This window comes from Lepisosteus oculatus, unplaced genomic scaffold (genome assembly GCF_040954835.1).
Source record: "Lepisosteus oculatus isolate fLepOcu1 unplaced genomic scaffold, fLepOcu1.hap2 HAP2_SCAFFOLD_213, whole genome shotgun sequence".
NCBI lineage: Eukaryota > Metazoa > Chordata > Actinopteri > Semionotiformes > Lepisosteidae > Lepisosteus > Lepisosteus oculatus.
In genome coordinates, this window is record NW_027167753.1 from 119,403 (window position 1) to 141,208 (window position 21,806).

The 21,806-nt window shown below is 48.4% G+C and overlaps 14 non-coding genes across 14 annotated transcripts; 10 read left to right on the top strand and 4 right to left on the bottom strand.

Moving 5' to 3' along the window:
• The first annotated feature begins 87 nt into the window (after nucleotides 1-87).
• trnav-cac (transfer RNA valine (anticodon CAC)) lies at nucleotides 88-160 on the top strand. Its single transcript has one exon. It is a non-coding gene; the product is annotated as a tRNA-Val (tRNA).
• A 1,571-nt stretch (nucleotides 161-1,731) lies between these two features.
• Nucleotides 1,732-1,805, top strand: trnat-agu (transfer RNA threonine (anticodon AGU)). The gene has a single exon. It is a non-coding gene; the product is annotated as a tRNA-Thr (tRNA).
• Nucleotides 1,806-3,181: 1,376 nt separating this feature from the next.
• On the top strand, nucleotides 3,182-3,323 carry LOC138227017 (U4 spliceosomal RNA). The gene has a single exon (XR_011184806.1). It is a non-coding gene; the product is annotated as a U4 spliceosomal RNA (small nuclear RNA).
• A 6,761-nt stretch (nucleotides 3,324-10,084) lies between these two features.
• On the top strand, nucleotides 10,085-10,201 carry LOC138227018 (U5 spliceosomal RNA). Its single transcript, XR_011184807.1, has one exon. It is a non-coding gene; the product is annotated as a U5 spliceosomal RNA (small nuclear RNA).
• A 391-nt stretch (nucleotides 10,202-10,592) lies between these two features.
• LOC138227022 (U5 spliceosomal RNA) lies at nucleotides 10,593-10,709 on the top strand. Its single transcript, XR_011184810.1, has one exon. It is a non-coding gene; the product is annotated as a U5 spliceosomal RNA (small nuclear RNA).
• Nucleotides 10,710-11,100: 391 nt separating this feature from the next.
• On the top strand, nucleotides 11,101-11,217 carry LOC138227023 (U5 spliceosomal RNA). The gene has a single exon (XR_011184811.1). It is a non-coding gene; the product is annotated as a U5 spliceosomal RNA (small nuclear RNA).
• A 391-nt stretch (nucleotides 11,218-11,608) lies between these two features.
• Nucleotides 11,609-11,725, top strand: LOC138227026 (U5 spliceosomal RNA). Its single transcript, XR_011184814.1, has one exon. It is a non-coding gene; the product is annotated as a U5 spliceosomal RNA (small nuclear RNA).
• A 391-nt stretch (nucleotides 11,726-12,116) lies between these two features.
• LOC138227025 (U5 spliceosomal RNA) lies at nucleotides 12,117-12,233 on the top strand. Its single transcript, XR_011184813.1, has one exon. It is a non-coding gene; the product is annotated as a U5 spliceosomal RNA (small nuclear RNA).
• A 201-nt stretch (nucleotides 12,234-12,434) lies between these two features.
• On the bottom strand, nucleotides 12,435-12,516 carry trnas-cga (transfer RNA serine (anticodon CGA)). The gene has a single exon. It is a non-coding gene; the product is annotated as a tRNA-Ser (tRNA).
• Nucleotides 12,517-17,322: 4,806 nt separating this feature from the next.
• LOC138227016 (U4 spliceosomal RNA) lies at nucleotides 17,323-17,464 on the bottom strand. The gene has a single exon (XR_011184805.1). It is a non-coding gene; the product is annotated as a U4 spliceosomal RNA (small nuclear RNA).
• A 1,170-nt stretch (nucleotides 17,465-18,634) lies between these two features.
• On the bottom strand, nucleotides 18,635-18,776 carry LOC138227013 (U4 spliceosomal RNA). The gene has a single exon (XR_011184802.1). It is a non-coding gene; the product is annotated as a U4 spliceosomal RNA (small nuclear RNA).
• Nucleotides 18,777-19,003: 227 nt separating this feature from the next.
• Nucleotides 19,004-19,120, bottom strand: LOC138227019 (U5 spliceosomal RNA). The gene has a single exon (XR_011184808.1). It is a non-coding gene; the product is annotated as a U5 spliceosomal RNA (small nuclear RNA).
• A 946-nt stretch (nucleotides 19,121-20,066) lies between these two features.
• Nucleotides 20,067-20,140, top strand: trnan-guu (transfer RNA asparagine (anticodon GUU)). Its single transcript has one exon. It is a non-coding gene; the product is annotated as a tRNA-Asn (tRNA).
• Nucleotides 20,141-21,682: 1,542 nt separating this feature from the next.
• trnas-uga (transfer RNA serine (anticodon UGA)) lies at nucleotides 21,683-21,764 on the top strand. The gene has a single exon. It is a non-coding gene; the product is annotated as a tRNA-Ser (tRNA).
• The last annotated feature ends 42 nt before the right edge of the window (nucleotides 21,765-21,806 follow it).

A 21,806-nucleotide genomic window follows, 5' to 3' on the forward strand; every position in this document is an offset into this window, starting at 1 on the left:
CATCAGCGCACTCCAATAAAGGCACTGGAAGCAGCTGAATCGCAATGGCGAAGCTCAACGCTGGGCCGCTGGGCATATCTTACCACCGTTTCCGTAGTGTAGTAGTTATCACGTTTGCCTCACACGCGAAAGGTCCCCGGTTCGAAACCGGGCGGAAACAGACTTCTTTTGTCGCCACGCACAAAAGGGGATTGGGGATTCGCCTAGCGCTGTGATCGAACAGACCCACTCACCCCTTAGTGTGGCGGGATCTGCACAGTGCATGTCGCAGCGCATCCTGCTTTCACTTCAATGCGCGTCCTTATGTACCCCGGTCTCCCGCGTGACAGGTGGGGACAGGTGACAGGTCCTATACTAACGAGGAAGACATCGCTCTCTCCGACCCCCGGCATTGTGTCCCGACCCACCGTGCTGGAAGCCGACGGGTGCTGTGATTCCTTTAAGGAGCAGAAATGACAACCGAGGAGCCGAGAGATCATTTCAGCATTTCGCGTCTGAACGGAAAACACAAACGACCAACTCGGAATGACTTGCCTTTGACGCTTTTCAAAGCGTTCTTTGTGCACGACGACTGCGCCGCCTAGCAGATACAAATGGGTTGTACAACTTTGAACTAGCAAATGGAAGAGGGCTAAGCCCCCTCTCTTTTAGCCCAGGTTCAATCTGTCTCCCAGAATCACCAGGGCGCACACACACACACCCGTGCCGTTGAAGTGCTCTGCTTCATTTCTAAGGGCAACTCAACATTCACTCCTACCCCGAGTGCAGAAAAGACAGTGTCTGCAGCAACAGCAGCTCAGGTCTCTGCACAGGAGCTAAGCTGCCCCCATCTCCTCTGCTCTGCGGCTCCTGCGGAGTGGAGTCCTGCCTGGAGCTGTGTTTGCAGGCGGCGGCTCCCCGCGCCCTGTCTGTGCGTCGTGAAAGTAATTAATAACGTTAATAAATTTATAAAGTTAATTTATAAATTTATAAAGTTAATAAAGTTATAAATTAGAAATTAATAACGATATAATTATATTCATGTACCGCAACACAAGAATAGTACACGCTGTACATTGTCTGTCGATAATGTTTCTGTAGTGCTTTTTCAGCACTCAGCACGTGACTGTGCTGGTGGTGCTGTGGGTTAGGTTCCTGACTTCCATATCACACGGTCTATGATTGAATCCCATTGAACTATGACTTTATTTTTTAACAAACATTTCTTTGAAAAAATGAAACGTTTCCCTTGGTCAGAGATTAAATAAAACCTCACTTTTTTTGAGCAGAAGGTTTACTGTGACCTGAGAAGGGCCGGCATCCAATCACGGTGGTACACACACACGCTCTCACCTATATGAGCTACACGGCTACCAAGATGATCTCAGGTGCGCCGAGCTGGTACGGAACATATTGAACTGATCGACGGCGAATTGTCTCTCAGACAGGCTTTTCACCTCTGAGCTCCCTGACTGACAGTGATCAGCTAGGTAGTGAAACAGTCAGATGCTTCTAAGCCTTAAACAGCTGCATCTCGGCGCTTCCACGGAGAGATGATTTGAAAGCCGAACATCACCCGTTGGGAACACCTTACTATCACTAGTTTAAGAGACTCTTAAGGTCTTGCAGAGGTGCCTGTCTAATAGCATGCACTTTGCAAGCTATAGGTGTTTAGGCTGAGGCAGAATGCCTGTTAACAAAATGTTTTTCTAAAGGTGTGTCCAAGTGGCTGCAAAAGGACAACACTCCTGGGGCGCCGTGGCTTAGTTGGTTAAAGCGCCTGTCTAGTAAACAGGAGATCCTGGGTCCGAATCCCAGCGGTGCCTTCTTTGTTCTGTCTTCTCGAACAGTACTGGTCATTATGGACAACCGCCTACGGCTAGACTTAATTAAATGCAAGTATTCATTTCCTGTCTTTAACGCGACTTGTTTTTCTTAAAATGGATGCAACTTGCAAAACATGAAATACAAACCTTGCTAATCAGCGCTAGCGGCTGGCAAAAAAAAAAGAAGTCAGCAATGTTTTTTTTCTTTAACCTTAACCCTGCTAATGGAGAAGAGTTAATCGACCGAGTCTATGCAGCTTAAACGGTGCGCATGTCGGGTCCTTAGCTGAAAGGGTGGTAAATCACGCTCACCCCAGTCCTTAATCTTTTAAAGAGGATACAATATTGAACCTAGTCGCCACATCACATACATCCTATTCAACGATAAAAAGGTAACATCTATCCTCGTCCAGAGTAAATCTCACGTTGAGGGCATATTTTTTTCCACTTTACCATGAGTCGGGCTCGGCTGCACAGAGGAGAGAGCAGAGCAATGAGGTCACGGGGACAGGGGAGTCACATGCTGGCGGTTTGAATACGCGGAAGATCACTGAGGGATCCACAGTATGTGGACCCTCCGTGCGCCATCAGTCCGCACTCCGGACTCTGAATCCTGCCATCCGAGTTAAGATCTCGGCGGAACCTGAGGCGCAGTTCCTTCTTAAAACGTAATCTGGTGAGCATTTCTAGAATCGTACTTGTATAGATGCAGCCTTTAATGTGTTGCTAGGTTAAAATTGATGACTTCTTGAACTTCAGTAGGCAACTGCCCTCTTGATTTCGGATTTAATTTCTTTATTACAGGGGCGCTTTTATGAAGACAGAGTCATGTTCAGGTACTTTGCTTGATGGAGGAAGCTCATTTCGGACTCTGTGATCTGCTCACCTGGAAAGGTCTACTGTACTACTACAAGAGAGAAGTAGAGTCTGGAAGAAGGGACAATTTTATGATGCTTTGGAAGGTAATGCTTTTTTTTCTTTGAAATCGAAATGAATCAGAATATCAGTGCAAAAGACAAACTCTTGGTTTGGTTTAAAGAGATATGGTTTTAAAACAGACAAAATGTAGAAAACAGGTGTTTCTCACTTTTGGAAAAGAATGGACCGGGGGTAATATTTTACTAGTTGCAGGGCTGAGATCACTGGGTTACATTCCTGTAGTGTCACACCAGGGACAGTGGCGCAATGCATAATGCATCTGACTACGGATTAGGAGATTGTAGGTTCGACTCCTACCTGGCTCGGGTCGTTTTAAAACACATCGGGCTATTCCCCAAGTAGCCTGTGCTACTTACTGCATTGTAATCGTACCCAGTAAGAGATTTCCTTCATATAAATGAACTGCACCTGACAGCTTTAGAATAACACCTGGGCTCAGTACGGTGCTGAGAGCTCAGCGTTGCTGTTGTTCTAATTAGCACGCACGATTGTTGCTAGTTGAAAACTTTTCCCAATACCCCGCTTCCGCTGGTTTGCAATACAATCGGCGAAAGCAATTTTTGACAGTCTCGTCAGAGACTGAGCAAGGTGTTTAAAGACAGATTTTGTCATGGTGACATCATGGTAGAAAGAAACGAGCTTGTTACGTCTCAACAGAAACGCTCTTTATCTCTTTCAGCGTTATGCAGAGAACAGCGTCTGTCGAGATCACTTTTGAGTCAGCGCGAAACGCCGTGTGCTGTCAGTTTGATTTCATATTGCTCGTAGCGGCGCCCGGCTTTTGTCTGTCAAACGTTAGGTTGCGCTTCTTCATGCTGCATCGTCGGCATGAGTGGAGCTTTTTAAACGTCTGTACTTACTGCGCCCCATAAGAAATCGTTTGTCCCCGTTCAAAAGAGATTGTGCGATGTCCTGCAGCGTTTGCAAAGCAAACCTTTGACAGTTTGAAAAGAGGAATTTATTGTGCTTCCTGTGCGTGCAGTAGTTACAAAGTTGAAGGTCTTTACACGATCTGCTGCAGTTTTCAGTGGGCGAGCTTTGTCAGATGTCTTGGAAAAACGCACTGTGTTTCGGCTCGGGAAACATCATGGGCAGTGTCCTGCATGTTTTCTGTGTATAGCTGTCTTTTAACACATACAGAATTCATTAGAAATCATTGATTTCTCCAATTAACAAGGGTCCCTTTTGAACCTGCGAGAAGCATTCCTTCAATGTAACAGATTTACTCCGGGGAAAGGCAGCATGACATTGAGAGTAGCTCAAGCTTTCAGCACCCGTATCGGACTGCGTGTATGCAGACACCGCTCAGAATCCCCTGTAAGATTCTCCTTCAATTCCGTTTTGCAGTGCTTTAGCTCTTTCAAAAGGCTTCGCTTTGCTAGTCATAATCCAAGGCTCATGACAGCATTTGAAACCAATTGCCACTGCGTTGGCCAGGAATCGAACCCGGGTCAACTGCTTGGAAGGCAGCTATGCTCAACACTATACCACCAATGCACGCCCACAGGTGCCCTGCAGGACACCACCAGAGAATGCTCACGATTTCGGAAGCTGTCTCCGGGACGTGCTGATTCCACACATCCTGAATAAATCATGATATTGTTAGTTGCTGTAGCTAGACGTTCAAATGAGTTTCATGGCCAGATGGACTGTTTCCTCCAGCGATTTCGATTTTTAAGAACTTTTATTTCCTTTTCACAATAAAATACAGGGCATCACAAATGCTTTACATTAATATACATACTTAAAACAGTATATATGATCACATCTTATTACATTTTGACACGGTACGAGTTACATAGCAACAATTTCTTTTTTCTGAAGCAAATCACATTCTTTACTTAAACATGATAGTGTTTTTCACAGTTTCTTGAGATATTGACCTATGCCCTCTATTTCCCACAGATTTTCTGCTTCCTCCCTCCCTTCTCTCCACAGATCTCTGAGGTAATAGTTCTCTCGGGTGATGAACAGGGCCAGGCTACCTGTAGCCTTGACTGGGATCTTGATGCCTTTGAACAGCCCCATGTTCCTCACTCTCCACAGGGCGTCTTTCCCACTGTTCACCACGGCCCAGATCCTGTCAAACACGTCAGGAGGAAGTTTGACAGGAGAGATGCCGTATATGACGAAAGCAGCGGTCAGGGTAAATTGGGGCGAGAGAGCCTGCAACCAATCTTCAAACTGTGCCCAGAAGGCCTTAGCAAAAAAGCAGGACCACAGGAGATGGGTCACAGTCTCCTCCTCGCTGCAGCCCACCCTAACGCAGCGAGGGCTGGGTGTGAGGACCATACGGTACAAGGAAGTTCGTACCGGTAAGCACTGGTGGACGACACTCCAGGCTAAATCTCTGTGAATGTTGCACAGAAACTTAGAGGATGTGTGTTTCCACACCTTCCTTGTTTGGGCTGATGTTAAAATGCCCACAGGGGTCTGCCTATTGTTCTGGGGTGCAAAGAAATCTTCCAGTTTTTGGACGCTGACATCTCGGAGGGGAATATGGCCAATTGTGTGAGATCTTAGAAAACTTTTAACTGTCCCATAAATTGCAGGGCATGTGTCAGAGAGTGGGACATCCAGCTTGGGTCTGACACCCCACACTCTGAACACCTCCCTACCTACCCAGAGCCTGGAAAAATAAGTCCAGGTACGCGCTGCAGGTGCTGTTACAAAGCCTCTCAGCACAGAGGCCAGGAAAATGCACAGCAGCTTCGTAGCAATATCTGGGACAGACTTCCCCCCTGAGGGTAGCGGCCTGTACATTATTTCCCTTCTGAGTCTTTCCTGCTTCACACCCCATAGAAATTGAAACATCAATCTCCTCAGCACCGCCGCAACACGGTGTGGGATTGGGAAGGTAGAAGCCAGAAAATTCAAGACAGGCAAGAGCTTGGCTTTGATGACCAGCACCTTCCCTGTCATGGTGAGGTCTCGGTTCTTCCATTGCATCAGTTTTTTGTTTAAGATTGGCAATTTGTTCTGCCAATTAACTGTTCCCATCTCTTCTCCAAAATACACCCCCAGGACCTTAATTCTCTTCTCTTGCAGCCTGAGATCATGTCCTTCTTTTGGCTCCCTCCAGTTCTGATAAAAAATCTCGCTCTTTGATTTGTTAATTTTTGCAGAGGAAGCCAAAGAGAACCGATCACAGCACTGCAGAGCTCTACTAATTGAGGCATTGTCAGAGAGGAGCAGGGTGACGTCATCCATGTATAGAGATGTCTTTACCTCTCCTCCCCCACTTCCAGGTACTGGTATCCCATTAATGGCCTGATCCTGGCGCAAGGCACAGGCTAAGGGCTCCATAGCCAAAACGAATAACAAGGGGGATAATGGCCAGCCCTGCCTCACAACAGACTTCAAAGGGGCGTGATCTATTGCCATTAACCATTACTCTGCTGTTGCTACCTGTGTACAGCAGGTTAATCCACTTTCTCATGATGGGGCCAAACTTCATGTGCTCAAGTACCGAAGTTAAGTACTGCCGGTTTAGGCGGTCAAAGGCCTTTTCTAGGTCTACACCTGAAATGCACAGAGGGAGGGAGCGATCCTCTGAGTACAGACAGACATCCCTCAACAAGGCCAGGTTGTCGCTCATCAGGCATCCTGCTATCCCACAAGTCTGTTCTTTCCCTACCAGTGAGGCCACTACATTTTGTAGGCGCAGGAAAAGGGCTTTGGACAGGATCTTAGTGTCCACGCCTAACAGGCTGAGGGGTCTCCAGTTCTTTATGTCATTCTTTGCTCCTTTCTTAAACAAGAGAGAGATAGTGCCTTCTCTTAAGGAGTCAGGCAGCAATTCTGTCTTATAGCTTTCCTCGAATAGGAGCAGCAGCGGATCCTGAAGCAGATCCCAAAAGGTGCAATAAAATTCTTTAGGGAGCCCGTCAGCACCCGGATTTTTCCCCTTCTGTAAGCTCTCCATAGCCTGTCTCAGCTCTTCTACTGTCAAATCCCTCTCAAGTACTTCCCTATCTTCTTCACTCAAAACGTTTTCTAGCTTTGAGGTAAAAAAATGAATTTCTTCATCCTTTACCTCTGTAGAGCTGTACAGTCTTGAGTAGAAGGCCTCGGTGCAGGAGAGGATTGCACTCGGCTCTGTTCTCTCTCGTCCCTCCTCATCAACTACACTTTCCATGACAGACTTGGAGCCTTCCACTTTCCTGAAAAAGAGGCGAGAACACTTCTCATTTTCTTCCAAGAACTGCACTCGACTACTTTCTTCGGCTATGCTCCGGATGTCCTTTTTTAAAAGGGTGATATCCTCGAGCACATCGAAGCCACTGTGCATCATCGTGTAGAGACGCTGCAGCTGCCTCTGTTTCCTGGCTAGCACTCCTCTCCGTCTGGCAGCAGCCTTCCTTCCCTCAGCCATGAAAAAGGCCTTTGTCCTCATCTTCACCTCCTCCCACCACTCTCCTACTGACCCGTACAGACACTGCAAGGACAGCCACTGTGATAGTTTCTCCTTGTAGCAGGATACTACCCCCTCGTTCTCTAGCAGCTTTGTGTTGAGTTTCCAGATGCCTGGGCCAAAGCCCTGGAGTTCCACTCTACGACCTAAAGCCTGATGATCTGAGAAGAAGACAGGCTGAAGAGTGACCCCAACAACTTTCACTCTCTCTGAGACAAAGCAATAGTCAATTCTGGAGCTGCTATTCCTCCCTGACCATGTATATCCTGCTGTTGTGGGATATATACATCTATATGTGTCTGAGAGTTTAAAGTCTTGAACTAAGTTTTGCAGGGCCAGTGACCTGGAATCCAATTTTATCAGAGAGCTAGACTGCCTGTCTGTGTGCTCTAAGATACAATTAAAATCCCCTCCCACTATCACGTCTGTGCTACATAACAATAGGTGAGAGAGTGCCTTGAGTAGCTCCACCCTTCCTCCCACGTCAGTAGGGCAATACACATTGAATATCCGCAGGTTAATGGTCCCCCATTCCACATCCACACACAGCAACCTGCCATCTATGACCCTCTGAATACTTTTCAATTTGAATGCCCATCCTTTGAAAAGAATGGCCACGCCAGAGGCTCTGTTGTTATTGTCCCCTGACCAAACAGAAAGCCCTTTATCCCACCTATCTTCAAAGCTTTTATACCTCTCTTGATAGGCTAAAGCACACTCCTGCAACATCAACACATCTCCCTCTCTCTGCTGGAGGTAATCAAAGACAGACTGGCATTTAACTCTGTCATTGATACCTCTGGTGTTAAGAGATATTATGTTTAGAGCCATATTACATAAGAAAGTGGAACCAGTCTTTACAAAACACATTTCTCTTCTGTCTCACCTGGTCCCTTCTTCTTTTTCTTTTTCTTCTTACCAATTTCCTGCCAGCCATCCTCTGAATGAGCCTTCATCAGGGTGGCAGCAGTAAAAGCATTCACGGAGTCCATTTCAAGGAAGGGGGTAGAGGGAGGGGTGGAGGGGTTCCAGCTGTTCCCATCGCCATGCTCTCCTTCCTCCTCGCTCGGGGAGAAAACAGAGTCATTTTTCCTTTTCCTCAAGTCCAGCTCCTGGGAGCACTGAGGGGAAAGGGGTGCAGCCGATGCACCAGTCTCCTCTTCCCCCTCACCAACCATTTGCTGCAGATCCTCTGTGATGGACTGGATGGAGGAGAGGAGGGCATCTGTAGCACTTGCAGAGTCTGAGAAAAGCAGCTCCGCTGAATCCTGGGTATCGTCGCTGGACCCGCTCCACCGGGGGGCCCCACACTGGCCCTCGTTCTGAGGAGCAGGAGTGGGGGAGGGGTCCTCGCTGTTCTCGGGGGTTTTCAAACCCTCGTGCTTGTCTGGTGCAGTCTGTTGTGGGGGCGTAGTGGATTTCTCTTCCACCGGCCCCAGAACCACAGCAGGGCAGATCCTGGCTGGAGGCTGAGACTTTATCAAACAAGGGTTCTTTGTTTGACTTGTTGTTTGCTTTGGCTTTTCGGGCCGGTTTGGCTGAAACAAGCACTGCCTCATCCTTTCTCATTTTGAGTTTATTGGCGTAGGCATGAGGGCAGTTTATAAAAACGTGTCCTTCCAAGCCAAGTAAATTGCACTTTGGCAGCATTGAACAGTCAGAGGCTAAATGTCCCTGTTTGCCACAGGTCTTGCAGCATTTCACAGTGCAGGGCGATGCCAGGTGTCCCACAGCGCCGACACACCTTTGGTTGTCCCACATAAAAAACATAGCCATTGCAGGCGCCCAGCCAGATTGTAGAGGGCAGGTGCCTTAAGCCTCCATTTACATTGTCCGGTAGCAAGCGAACCTCGAATTTCCTTGCTCCTGCTTTTATACCGTCAACATATCTAACCTCAGTTCCATGGTGGACGGTGCAGTACTGGTTAAGCCAGGTGTGAATGTCCTCCGTCTTTTTTGAAGGTACAGGCATTGAGCATTGGTGGTTCAGTGTTAGAATTCTCGCCTGCCACGCGGGGGAAGCTTGGTTTTGATTCCCAGCCAATGCAGTGGCTTTTGCAACTCGCAACTGAAAACCCACTGAAGCTAAGCGGGTGTGAGCTAGGTCAGTACCCGGATGAGGGTGAGCTACAGGGAAAAACAAAGCTTCCAGCTGGAAGCGGTGTTAATGGTGCCGGCGGGGGGGCGCTCACCCTGAGGTCTGTGCGGGTCCCAATGCCCCAGTATAGTGACGGAGATGCTGTGTTGTAAGAGGGCGCTGTCTTTTAGATGAGATGTAAAACCGAGGTCACAGCGCTCTGTGGTCATTAAAAATGACCACCAAAACCATTGACAAAAGCTCTTGGTAATTGATGGTCTTCAAAAATGCTTCTCCTTTAGGTACATTTTAAATCAGCTGAAAAATGCTGTGAAATGGGGGGCATTTCAGGCCAGTGTAGGATTTTGGTTACAAGAACCATGAAAGTGCACAAGAAAGCCCGTACACTGAATTACACGGCTTTCTATTCAAAAGAGGACAAAAGAAATTCCCTGAGTTCGATTTTTTGCAGCACTGAGAGGGGCACTGTTGCGAGGCCAGTTAGCTCAGTTGGTTAGAGCGTGGTGCTAATAACGCCAAGGTTGTTGGGTCCGGCCGTCTGATTGGCGTTCTTTTCTTTGGGGGGCGGGAAGTGTCCGGCCGCAGGGGATCTTGGGACCTTGCCTGCATAGCGGTTTCCCAGAGTGCGTCGTTTCCGGCACAGTGTGGCCGGGTGTTTTCCGAGTTATCGCACGGATTGGTCACGCTCGCAAGCCGTGAGCCGCAGGCGATGAGCCCGGAGCTGAACGGGCCCCACTGGCTAGTTTGTAAGGCCAGGTGCATTGCCAACCACGACCGGCAGCGCAGAGGCTTTGAAGGCGGGCTGGGCTCCTGCAGCTGTGCAGCCACGCACTCTGGTTTCTCTTCATCTCGTACAAATCTTTCGCCTTTTACTAAAGATTTCCGTGGAGAGGAGCATGAATGAGTTCCATGCAATTTTTGTGCTTCCCTGCCTTCGGGTGGGGCGCAGCCTGGCTGGTCAAAGAGAGAAAACAAAAACGCTCGCAATCGGTCTTGTTATGGCGATTGTGGCAGTCTGCTCCGCGAGTCCACGGTCTCCGGCCGTCTGATTGGCGCTCTTTTCTTTGGGGGGCGGGAAGTGTCCGGCCGCAGGGGATCTTGGGACCTCGCTTTGCATAGCGGCTTCCCAGAGTGCGTCGTTTCCGGCACAGTGTGGCCGGGTGTTTTCCGAGTTATCGCACGGATTGGTCACGCTCGCAAGCCGTGAGCCGCAGGCGATGAGCCCGGAGCTGAACGGGCCCCACTGGCTAGTTTGTAAGGCCAGGTGCATTGCCAACCACGACCGGCAGCGCAGAGGCTTTGAAGGCGGCCTGGGCTCCTGCAGTTGTGCAGCCACGCACTCTGGTTTCTCTTCATCTCGTACAAATCTTTCGCCTTTTACTAAAGATTTCCGTGGAGAGGAGCATGAATGCGTTCCATGCAATTTTTGTGCTTCCCTGCCTTCGGGTGGGGCGCAGCCTGGCTGGTCAAAGAGAGAAAACAAAAACGCCCGCAATCGGTCTTGTTATGGCGATTGTGGCAGTCTGCTCCGCGAGTCCACGGTCTCCGGCCGTCTGATTGGCGCTCTTTTCTTTGGGGGGCGGGAAGTGTCCGGCCGCAGGGGATCTTGGGACCTCGCTTTGCATAGCGGCTTCCCAGAGTGCGTCGTTTCCGGCACAGTGTGGCCGGGTGTTTTCCGAGTTATCGCACGGATTCGGCACGCTCGCAAGCCGTGAGCCGCAGGCGATGAGCCCGGAGCTGAACGGGCCCCACTGGCACGTTTGTAAGGCCAGGTGTATTGCCAACCACGACCGGCAGGGCAGAGGCTTTGAAGGTGGCCTGGGCTCCTGCAGCTGTGCAGCCACGCACTCTGGTTTCTCTTCATCTCGTACAAATCTTTCGCCTTTTACTAAAGATTTCTGTGGAGAGGAGCATGAATGAGTTCCATGCAATTTTTGTGCTTCCCTGCCTTCGGGTGGGGCGCAGCCTGGCTGGTCAAAGAGAGAAAACAAAAACGCTCGCAATCGGTCTTGTTATGCCGACTGTGGCAGTCTGCTCCGCGAGTCCTCGGTCTCCGGCCGTCTGATTGGCGGTCTTTTCTTTGGGGGTTGGGAAGTGTCCGGCTGCAGGGGATCTTGGGACCTCGCTTTGCATAGCGGCTTCCCAGAGTGCGTCGTTTCCGGCACAGTGTGGCCGGGTGTTTTCCGAGTTATCGCACGGATTGGTCACGCTCGCAAGCCGTGAGCCGCAGGCGATGAGCCCGGAGCTGAACGGGCCCCACTGGCTAGTTTGTAAGGCCAGGTGCATTGCCAACCACGACCGGCAGCGCAGAGGCTTTGAAGGCGGCCTGGGCTCCTGCAGCTGTGCAGCCACGCACTCTGGTTTCTCTTCATCTCGTACAAATCTTTCTGCTTTTACTAAAGATTTCCGTGGAGAGGAGCATGAATGCGTTCCATGCAATTTTTGTGCTTCCCTGCCTCCGGGTGGGGCGCAGCCTGGCTGGTCAAAGAGAGAAAACAAAAACGCCCGCAATCGGTCTTGTTATGGCGATTGTGGCAGTCTGCTCCGCGAGTCCACGGTCTCCGGCCGTCTGATTGGCGCTCTTTTCTTTGGGGGGCGGGAAGTGTCCGGCCGCAGGGGATCTTGGGACCTCGCTTTGCATAGCGGCTTCCCAGAGTGCGTCGTTTCCGGCACAGTGTGGCCGGGTGTTTTCCGAGTTATCGCACGGATTTGGCACGCTCGCAAGCCGTGAGCCGCAGGCGATGAGCCCGGAGCTGAACGGGCCCCACTGGCTCGTTTGTAAGGCCAGGTGTATTGCCAACCACGACCGGCAGGGCAGAGGCTTTGAAGGCGGCCTGGGCTCCTGCAGCTGTGCAGCCACGCACTCTGGTTTCTCTTCATCTCGTACAACTCTTTCGCCTTTTACTAAAGATTTCCGTGGAGAGGAGCATGAATGAGTTCCATGCAATTTTTGTGCTTCCCTGCCTTCGGGTGGGGCGCAGCCTGGCTGGTCAAAGAGAGAAAACAAAAACGCTCGCAATCGGTCTTGTTTTGGCGATTGTGGCTGATTGTGTGGTTATCTGAAGAACTCATTTCCATGGCAGCAGGGCCAAGAGATTTAGCGTTTTTATAGTACCAGGAAAGGAGAAGCGGCACTTCGCCTTTGCCGCGCAGGCACAAGAAGACGTGCGGCAGACGCCATAGTCGGCAGGATTCAAACCTACGCGGGGAGTCCCCAACGGATTTCGAGTCCATCGCCTTAACCACTCGGCCACGACTACAGCGAGTTCGCCATCGCCGCATTCCTCCTTTAATCTAACACGGAGTGCGACGTGGCTGCGGAAACCTTTTCAAAGTCGCTCTCCGTTAAAAAAAAATACCTTTGACAAAATACGTGCCGGCAGACAGACACGCCTCAGAGGGTTTAAGGCTGGCTTCACGTTCAAATGATAAAGTCTCCCCGTCCGGATGTCAAAATGCAGCTTTGGCAGACAGAAAAAACAGCAACAAACCACAAATGTGGATAAGGATTTTACAAGCTGCACCACACTGCACTTTCAAAAGCATTTACATTCCTGTTAGACGCAGGAATTGCCTTTGATTTGCGTGCTTACAAACGCCATGGAAAACGAAACAAAACAAAAGCCCTCAGCTCCTGCACTTGATTATAACGCAGTTACGTGTCGAAGCAGGCATTTACGTCATCCTACCACTGCAACACGGGGAATAGAGGGAAATGAGCACACGCTACGAATCGTCTCAATCATTCCCTAGAGTCGTAAGGCGCATTGAAGGGTGCACCCCCATCATTAATCATTGCGCCTCTGTGAAAGGAAAGCTCTTGAGCAGTCTTTGAAACAGCTCTGATGAAACACTTGATTGCTTCCATGTGCATCTGGAGTCCATTTCTTATTTTCACTTCACGCCGCCCAAAGCATTTCTAAAACAGGAGATTCGCATTTGGGAATGCGCCCTGCCCTACAAATAAAACAGGTCTACGGGTCTGAAACCTGCTCCACGGAAAACAGCTCTGTTGCGCATTTGATCAAAGGGAGAGTCGCTGTTCTTACTTTTTGATGACATAACACCCAAAGGGGCTTCTTTGGAGCTGTATTCCAACCAGCATCCTAAAGTTTCTTGGCGGTATCCTTTACAGTCCTCTGTTCGGTCGACAAGGGACAGAAGGGGGCAGCTTTCCTCACACATACAGTCCAATGTACTGTACTGTTCCCGTTCATTGAATTCGCAGTTCTGCATCAGACCTCTAACTCGTTACATTAGCTTGGATTTAAGCCACGAAGCAGGCTTCTACTGTATAAACGTCTAGAGGAATCACAAACTATTTGAGAGGCCGTCATCCCAGGGGGAACTGACAAAGTCTATCCCTAAACACCTAGTGCAGTCTCTCGAGAGACTGTCAAAAATCGCTTTCTCCGTTTGCGTTGCAAGTAAGTGAAAACGCGGTCTCAACCCAGAGCCACTTGGCAGCAGCGGCATGTAAATACTGTTACTGTCACTGCTCGATACCGACGTTAGCCTACTATACCATGTTCAGCCACCGCTAGAAAATGTACGGCTCTAGTACCGGAGCAAAGAACAGGAGGGCCAACACCGAACGGGCACACGTGTCAGACATGGAGAGCGACAAGGATGGGATTCGACCCCATGCCTTAACCACTCGGCCACCTCGTCAACAAAACTGGGCTGTCCTGACATGGGTTGGCACGCTCCAGTTGATCTTTTTCTTTTTTTTCCCTCATACTCGAGGGTCATTTTCCTGTTCCACATGCGATTTCAACATTTTCCTTGGGAGATGTCAAGCCAGCAAGCCACTGCTGTGGTTCAGTGGCCAGTGTGGAGTTCAGTGGCCCTGTTGTACACAGAAAGCACATTGAGCTCCTTGGACATGAAAAGTTCCAGATAAAAGCCATTTGTCATCCTTTCTCTTGGTGTCGATGTTGCTATTGTATTTAAAAGTGGCAACTTGCTCAGCGAGCACGTGGAGCACACACCGAATGCAGATGTGTCTGAGTGGTGTGTCCAAGTGGCTGCAAAAAGACAGCACTCCCGGGGAGCCGTGGCTTAGTTGGTTAAAGCGCCTGTCTAGTAAACAGGAAATCCTGGGTCAGAATCCCAGCGGTGCCTTTTTTTGTTCTGTGTTCTCGAACAGAACTGGTCATTATGGACAACCGCATACGTCTAGACTTAATTAAATGCAAGTATTCATTTCCTGTCTTGAACGACTTGTTTTTCTTAAAATGGATGCAAGTTGCAAAACATGAAGTACAAACCTCGCTAATCAGCGTTCGCGGCTGGCAAAAAAAAAAGAAGTCAGCAATGTTTTTTTCTTTAACCTTAAGCCTGCTAATGGAGAAGAACCTAGTCGCCATATCACATACATCCGTTTCAACGATAATAAGGTAACAACTATCCTCACTCCAGAGTAAATCTCACGGTGAGGGCATATTTTTTTCCACTTTACCATGAGTCGGGCTCAGCTGCACAGAGGCGAGAGCAGAGCAATGAGGTCACGGGGACAGGGGAGTCACACGCTGGCGGTTTGAACACGCGGAAGATCACTGAGGGATCCACAGTATGTGGACCCTCCGTGCGCCATCATTCCACACTCCAGACTCTGAATCCTGCCATCCAAGTTAAGATCTCGGCGGAACCTGAGGCGCAGTTCTTTCTTAAAACGTAATCTGGTGAGCATTTCTAGAATCGTACTTGTATAGATGCAGCCTTTAATGTGTTGCTAGGTTAAAATTTATGACTTCTTGTATTTCAGTAGGCAACTGCCCTCTTGATTTCGGATTTAATTTCTTTATTACAGGGGCGCTTTTATGATGACAGAGTCATGTTCAGGTACTTTGCTTGATGGAGGAAGCTCATTTCGGACTCTTTGATCTGCTCACCTGGAAAGGTCTGCTGTACTACTAAAGGAGAGAAGTAGAGTCTGGAGGAAGGGACAATTTTATGATGCTTTGGAAGGTAATGTTTTTTTTTTTCTTTGAAATCGAAATGAATCAGAATATCAGTGCAAAAGACAAACTCTTGGTTTGGTTTAAAGAGATATGGTTTTAAAACAGACAAAATGTAGAAAACAGGTGTTTCTCACTTTTGGAAAAGAATGGACCGGGGGTAATATTTTACTAGTTGCAGTGCTAAGCTCACTGGCTTACAGTCCTGCAGTGGCACACCAGGGCCAGTGGTGCAATGGATAATGTATCTGACTATGGATTAGGAGTTTGGAGGTTCGACTCCTGCCTTGCGCTGGTTGTTTTTAAACACATCAGCCTACTCCCTAAGTAGCCTGTGCTACTTACTGCATTGTAATCGTACCCAGTAAGAGATTTCCTTCATGTAAATGAACTGCACCTGACAGCTTTAGAAAAACACCTGGGCTCAGTACGGTGCTGAGAGCTCAAGTTGTGTATAATGTAATAATTTAAGTAGAATAGATTCTAATAATATAATGATCCAGTGTGTTGCACTACTTCACTGCTTCACTGCTCTATGCCGTCTGGAAATAAATCCTCAGACTACTTACTGCCCTGGGCATGTACCAATAAATTACAGGAGCACATCTATATATCACTGCGTTGAAGCAGGAGACACAATCACTGCAAACACATCCTAAATACAGTGTTCCAGCACCTTTGACCTCATCCAGAATGTATCATTTCTTGAAAGGAATTGCTGTCCGAATGCACATCTGAATCCCAAACAGAATCTCTAGTAAAATACGATCATTTGTGAAACAGGTAAATGTCTCAGGGGCCCATTCCTCATTCTCAAGACACATGTATGCAGTACGTACACCATGCGTTGAGCAATAGGGATTAAAGACACCACAGGTAAGGTTAGAAGACATTCTGACTATATTCTAAAATATTGGACTCATATTCTTATGATGGCAGACATGAGTCTGTGTTTAAAACCGGGGTTAATGGACATTATATGACTGTCAATTCTGTTTTGTTTTGGAGACTCTTGGCTGCCTATGTGGTACAGTGCAGCGTGAAGAAAACATTTTCCAAAACTGTGTCAGCTCAAAAGTTGTAAGAACACCTTTCCAGCTGCTTTAACTCTCTTCATTTTTGTCATTTAATTGTCTGTCGGCACTATGTGGCAGCGTTGCATGACAACCCATCTCACCACGGAAAGGAACCTAACAGCTTTTGTAAGAGAGGAGAAAACGACCTGGCCTGTATGGAGATCGAACCCACGACCTTGGCGGTATTAGCACCACGCTCTAACCAACTGAGCTAACCAGCCTCACGACAGCAATCCTCTCTGTGCTGCAAAAAATCGAACTCAGGGAATTTCTTTTGTCCTCCTTTGAATAGAAAGCCGTGTAATTCAGTGTACGGGCTTTCTCGTGCAGTTTCATGGTTCTTGTAACCCAAATCCTACACTGGCGTGAAGTGACCCCCCATTTCACAGCATTTTTCAGCTGATTTAAAATGTACCTAAAGGAGAAGCATTATTGAAGACCATCAATTACCAAGAGCTTTTGTCAAAGGTTTTGGTGGTCATTTTTAATGACCACAGAGCGCTGTGACCTCGGTTTTACATCTCATCCAAGAGACAGCGCCCTTTTACAACACAGCGTCTCCGTCACTATGCTGGGGCATTGGGACCCGCACAGACCTCAGGTTGAGCGCCCCCCCACCGGCACCATTAACACCGCTTCCAGCTGGAAACTTTGTTTTTCCCTGTAGCTCACCCTCATCCGGGTACTGACCTGGCTAACAAATGCTTTGCTTCAGTGGGTTTTCAGTTGCGAGTTGCAAGGGGATGCAAGTGATGGAGCCGCTCGCTGCAAAAGCCACTGCTTTGGCTGGGAATCAAACCAGAGCCTCCCACGTGGGAAGTGAGAATTCTACCACTGAACCACCAATGCTCAGTACCCAGGCCTTCAAAAAAGACGCTTTTTTGGTGCTCTGTTAAAAAAGCGTCGACATTACCTCTTTCAAAAGGCTTCACTTTCCTAGTCACATTCCAAGGCTCATTGAACCCGGGCTGTTTCCTCCAGCGGTATAGTATTGCAGTTAGACAGCACGATGCCTGCAAGACTATGTCACGCTCTGACGAGACTGTCAAAAATTGCTTTCACCGATTGTATTGCAAACCGGCGGAAGCGGGGTATTGGGAAAAGTTTTCAACTAGCAATAATCGCGCCTCGGCTAAACCTCACAGGCTACGATACTGCCAATGCACAAATCTGACGGTTGCCAGGCAACCGCGGGGATCCTATGGAAATCGTTATCAATCGTCTCATGGCATGTCGTTGCTGTAACGCTTCATATTTGTCGTCTTCTTCTTCTAGCTTGAGGTTTTGAAGAATTTCATGACAGACAAGGGCTCCGTCGGGAACAAAGGGCGTTGTGAGAAAACCGTTGCGTATTTTCAGCAGCAGAAATACAACCCTTTAAATACAAGATGACAGAACAATGACGAAGGGCATGCCGGGAGGAACTCATGCACTACAGAGGAAAGGGGGCGGGCACGTACAGTTCACATTCAAGCCACAAGTACTCTTCTCGGATGTTGCACAAACAAATCCTAACGTCCTGAAAGCATTGCAGCATGTTTGTGTCCCACTTCCCGTGGCTGCAGGACGACTGACACGAACGGACAAACACAATCTGTGGCGTTTAGTGTGACATAGTCTTGCAGGCATCGTGCTGTCTCACTGCAATACTATACCGCTGGAGGAAACAGCCCGGGTTCGATGAGCCTTGGAATGTGACTAGGAAAGTGAAGCCTTTTGAAAGAGGTAAAGCACTGCACAACGGAACTGAGGGAGAATCTTACAATGATTTCGAATGAATTCTGTATGCGTTAAAAGACAGCTATACACAGAAAACATGCAGGACACTGCTCATGATGTTTCCCGAGCCGAAACACAGTGCGTTTTTCCAAGCCATCTGACAAAGCCCGCCCACTGAAAACTGCAGCAGATCGTGTAAAGACGTTCAACTTTGTAACTACTGCACGCACAGGAAGCAGAATAAATTCCTCTTTTCAAACTGTCAAAGGTTTGCTTTGCGAACGCTGCAGGGCATCGCACAATCTCTTTTGAACGGGGACAAACGATTTCTTATGGGGCGCAGTAAGTACAGACGTTTAAAAAGCTCCACTCATGCCGACGATGCAGCATGAAGAAGCGCAACCTAACGTTTGACAGACAAAAGCCGGGCGCCGCTACGAGCAATATGAAATCAAACTGACAGCACACGGCGTTTCGCGCTGACTCAAAAGTGATTTCGACAGACGCTGTTCTCTGCATAACGCTGAAAGAGCTAAAGAGCGTTTCTGTTGAGACGTAACAAGCTTGTTTCTTTCTACCATGATGTTACCATGACAAAATCTGTCTTTAAACATCTTGCTCAGTCTCTGACGAGACTGTCAAAAATTGCTTTCGCCGATTGTATTGCAAACCGGCGGAAGCGGGGTATTGGGAAAAGTTTTCAACTAGCAATAATCGCGCCTCGGCTAAACCTCACAGGCTACGATACTGCCACTGCGCAAAGCTGACGGTTGCCAGGCAACCGCGGGGATCCTATGGAAATCGTTATCAATCGTCTCATGGCATGTCGTTGCTGTAACGCTTCATATTTCACAGCATATTCCCGCCCCCCAAAGAAAAGAGCGCCAATCAGAGAGGCGGAGACCGAGGACTCGCAGAGCAGACGGCCACAGTCGCCGTAATAAGAGCGATTGTGAGCGGTTTTAGTTTCTCTCTTTGACCAGCCCAGCTGCGCCCCACCCGAAGGCAGGGAAGCACAAAAATTGTATGGAACTCATTCATGTTCCTCTCCATGGAAATCTTTAGTAAAAGGCAAAAGATTTGTACGAGATGAAGAGAAACCAGAGTGCGTGGCTGGACAGCTGCAGGAGCCCAGGCCGCCTTCAAGGCCTCTGCCCTGCCGGTCGTGGTTGGCAATGCACCTGGCCTTACAAACGAGCCAGTGGGGCCCGTTCAGCTCTGGGCTCATCGCCTGCGGCTCTCGGCTTACCTGGCAGGGGAGATACCTTGATCAGCCTGTAGTTAGAGTAGTTGGATTGTTTTCTTGTTTTGTGGAAGCAGTGTTTGTTTTGCAGTATGAGATGGCAACCTTTGGATCCCGCAAGAATGCTGTACGTTTTGAGCTTTTGGATGACCTCTTCATGGATCGTATGCAGTTCAGCAGAAAAGTGTTACAGAAGGAACGTGGCTTTGAACCTCGGCACTTGGATTTCATCTTCGCTCTCCCAGGTCAGAAAGCATTTGAGGTTGTTTTTGCTACCTATTCTCTGTTTGAACAATGTGTGGATGTGTTTGAGGCAAAAAGAGGGAAAGTTCCTGCCCTTGAGAAGATCAACTTGCAGCCTCTGACACAGAGAGAGAGGAAAACGGTGCATGTTGTTATGTTCTCGGAACTGGCAAAGACGGAGGACATTCACACCTGGCTTAAGCAGTACTGCACCGTCCACCATGGAACTGAGGTTAGAGATGTTGACAGTATAAAAACAGGAGCAAGGAAATTCGAGGTTCGCTTGCTACCGGACAATGTAAATGGAGGCTTAAGGCACCTGCCCTCTACAATCCGGCTGGGCGCCTGCAATGGCTATGTTTTTTATGTGGGACAACCAAAGGTGTGTCGGCGCTGTGGTGTTGTGGGACACCTGGCATCGTCCATACATTTCAAAATCCATACAGCTTGTGAAAGATGAAATCCATTTCTTGGTTGTCAGTGGAAAAAGATTGCCGGCTGCAAGAAGCGCAAGTGATTGTTTTCTTTGACCATAAACCTGCAAATGTAGGGAGCACAAGCGGCCGTCAGTCTCTGTGGCGCAATCGGTTAGCGCGTTCGGCTGTTAACCGAAAGGTTGGTGGTTCAAGCCCACCCAGGGACGCATGTCTCAGTTTTTCCAATGTAAACATCATCACCGCTAAAGAAGATGGCGCAGAAGGCTCCACAGTCGAAACGTTGTGCTTCTTTTCTTCTCTTTTCAGCATGGAGTAAACCTTTGCTTGATCCTTTGCAGCCTACGCATGCTGACACAGCTACCTTTCTCTTAACGCGCCTCAATCATTATTCACCAAAACCATCAGCAGAATGTGTCGCCTTTGTGGTGATGTCACTCCTCTGCTTCACAAATGTCCTTAGTGACGGACCATTTCTTTCTGCCATTTTTCCGGAGCGGTTATTGATTGCTCCATCATTTCCCTCATACTTTCCATCCCTAGATTGAAAAAAAAAAAAACAGAAACAGGCTGACAGGACGACAATCAAATTGCAAAAACTCATCAAAGCACTCGATAGAGTATTTGAATCCACAAGTAGCTACGAGCAACTTTGTCCTGGCTTGCATGAAAGTCGGAAAATGTCAAAAAGAAAAAGATGGTGGCTTTTTCATATCTGTTCTTTTATTTTTAGTTCGTTGGCTCTTCTGTCCATTGTCCTCCTGCCTGGCTCTTGACCTGTGACTGTCTGAACGCACACATTAGACTTTCAGGCGGGGGATTTGTCCTGAGCCTCTGTGAAAGACCCACCCACCCCCATAAATAACTGCTCTAGAAACACATGAATGCAAAACTAAACCACAGCTTAAAGAGGAGCTCCAACTCAGTGCCATACTAATGTAAACGAAGTAATACTAAGACATGTTCTTATGGATTTGTCTTACCTTGAGATATGTAATTGGATTTCAGGATTAACTTCCTCATTCAATGTACTGGTGATTCTTTGCCTGGTCAGTACCTGGGTGGGAGACCTCCAGCGAACAATTAAGCTTGCTGCTGGAAGTGGTGTTAAGAGACTCTTAGGATCTTCCAGAGGTGTCTGTCCAATAGCACTAGTTGCCTTAGAGCTGGCTCAAACATTGCTCAAGAGTCTACCTTTCACAGATGCGCAAAGATGAATGATGGGGGTGCACGCTTCAAGGAGCCTTCCAACTGTAGGGACCGATTAGAGACGATCCGTAGCATGTGTTCGTTTCCATATACGCCCCGTGTCTCAACGGTAGGACAGAGTCAAATACTGCCTCGACACGTAACAGCGTTATATTAAACCGCAGGACTTGAGGGCTGTTTTGTTTGAATGTTCAAGGCATTGGTAAGAGCGTAGGTCAAGGGCCATTGGTGCATCTCCTGTAACTGGAGTAAAAATGCTATTCAAAGTGCAGTGACTAAAATTGTCGTCCACATGTCTCCGTTGTTGATTGCTTTCTGTCTAAGAACGTTCTGTTTTCATGTCCGAACGGGGAGACTTTATCATTCCAACTTGAAGCCACCCTTAAGTCCTCTGAGGTGTGTGTGTGTGTGTGTGCTTACACGTATGGCGTAAAAGGTTTCTTAAACGGAGAGCGAACTTGAAAAAAGTTGCCTCCGCTGCTGCCGCCGCCTCGCACTCCCTGTTCCATTGTAGCAAGAAGGCAGCGGCCGCGGCGCTCGCTGTACTCGTGGCCGAGTGGTTAAGGTGACGGACTTGAAATCTGTTGGGGTCTCCCCGCGCAGGTTCAAATCCTGCCGACTACGGCGTCCTTTGCATTTGGTTGCGTGCGTGCGTGTAAAAGGACC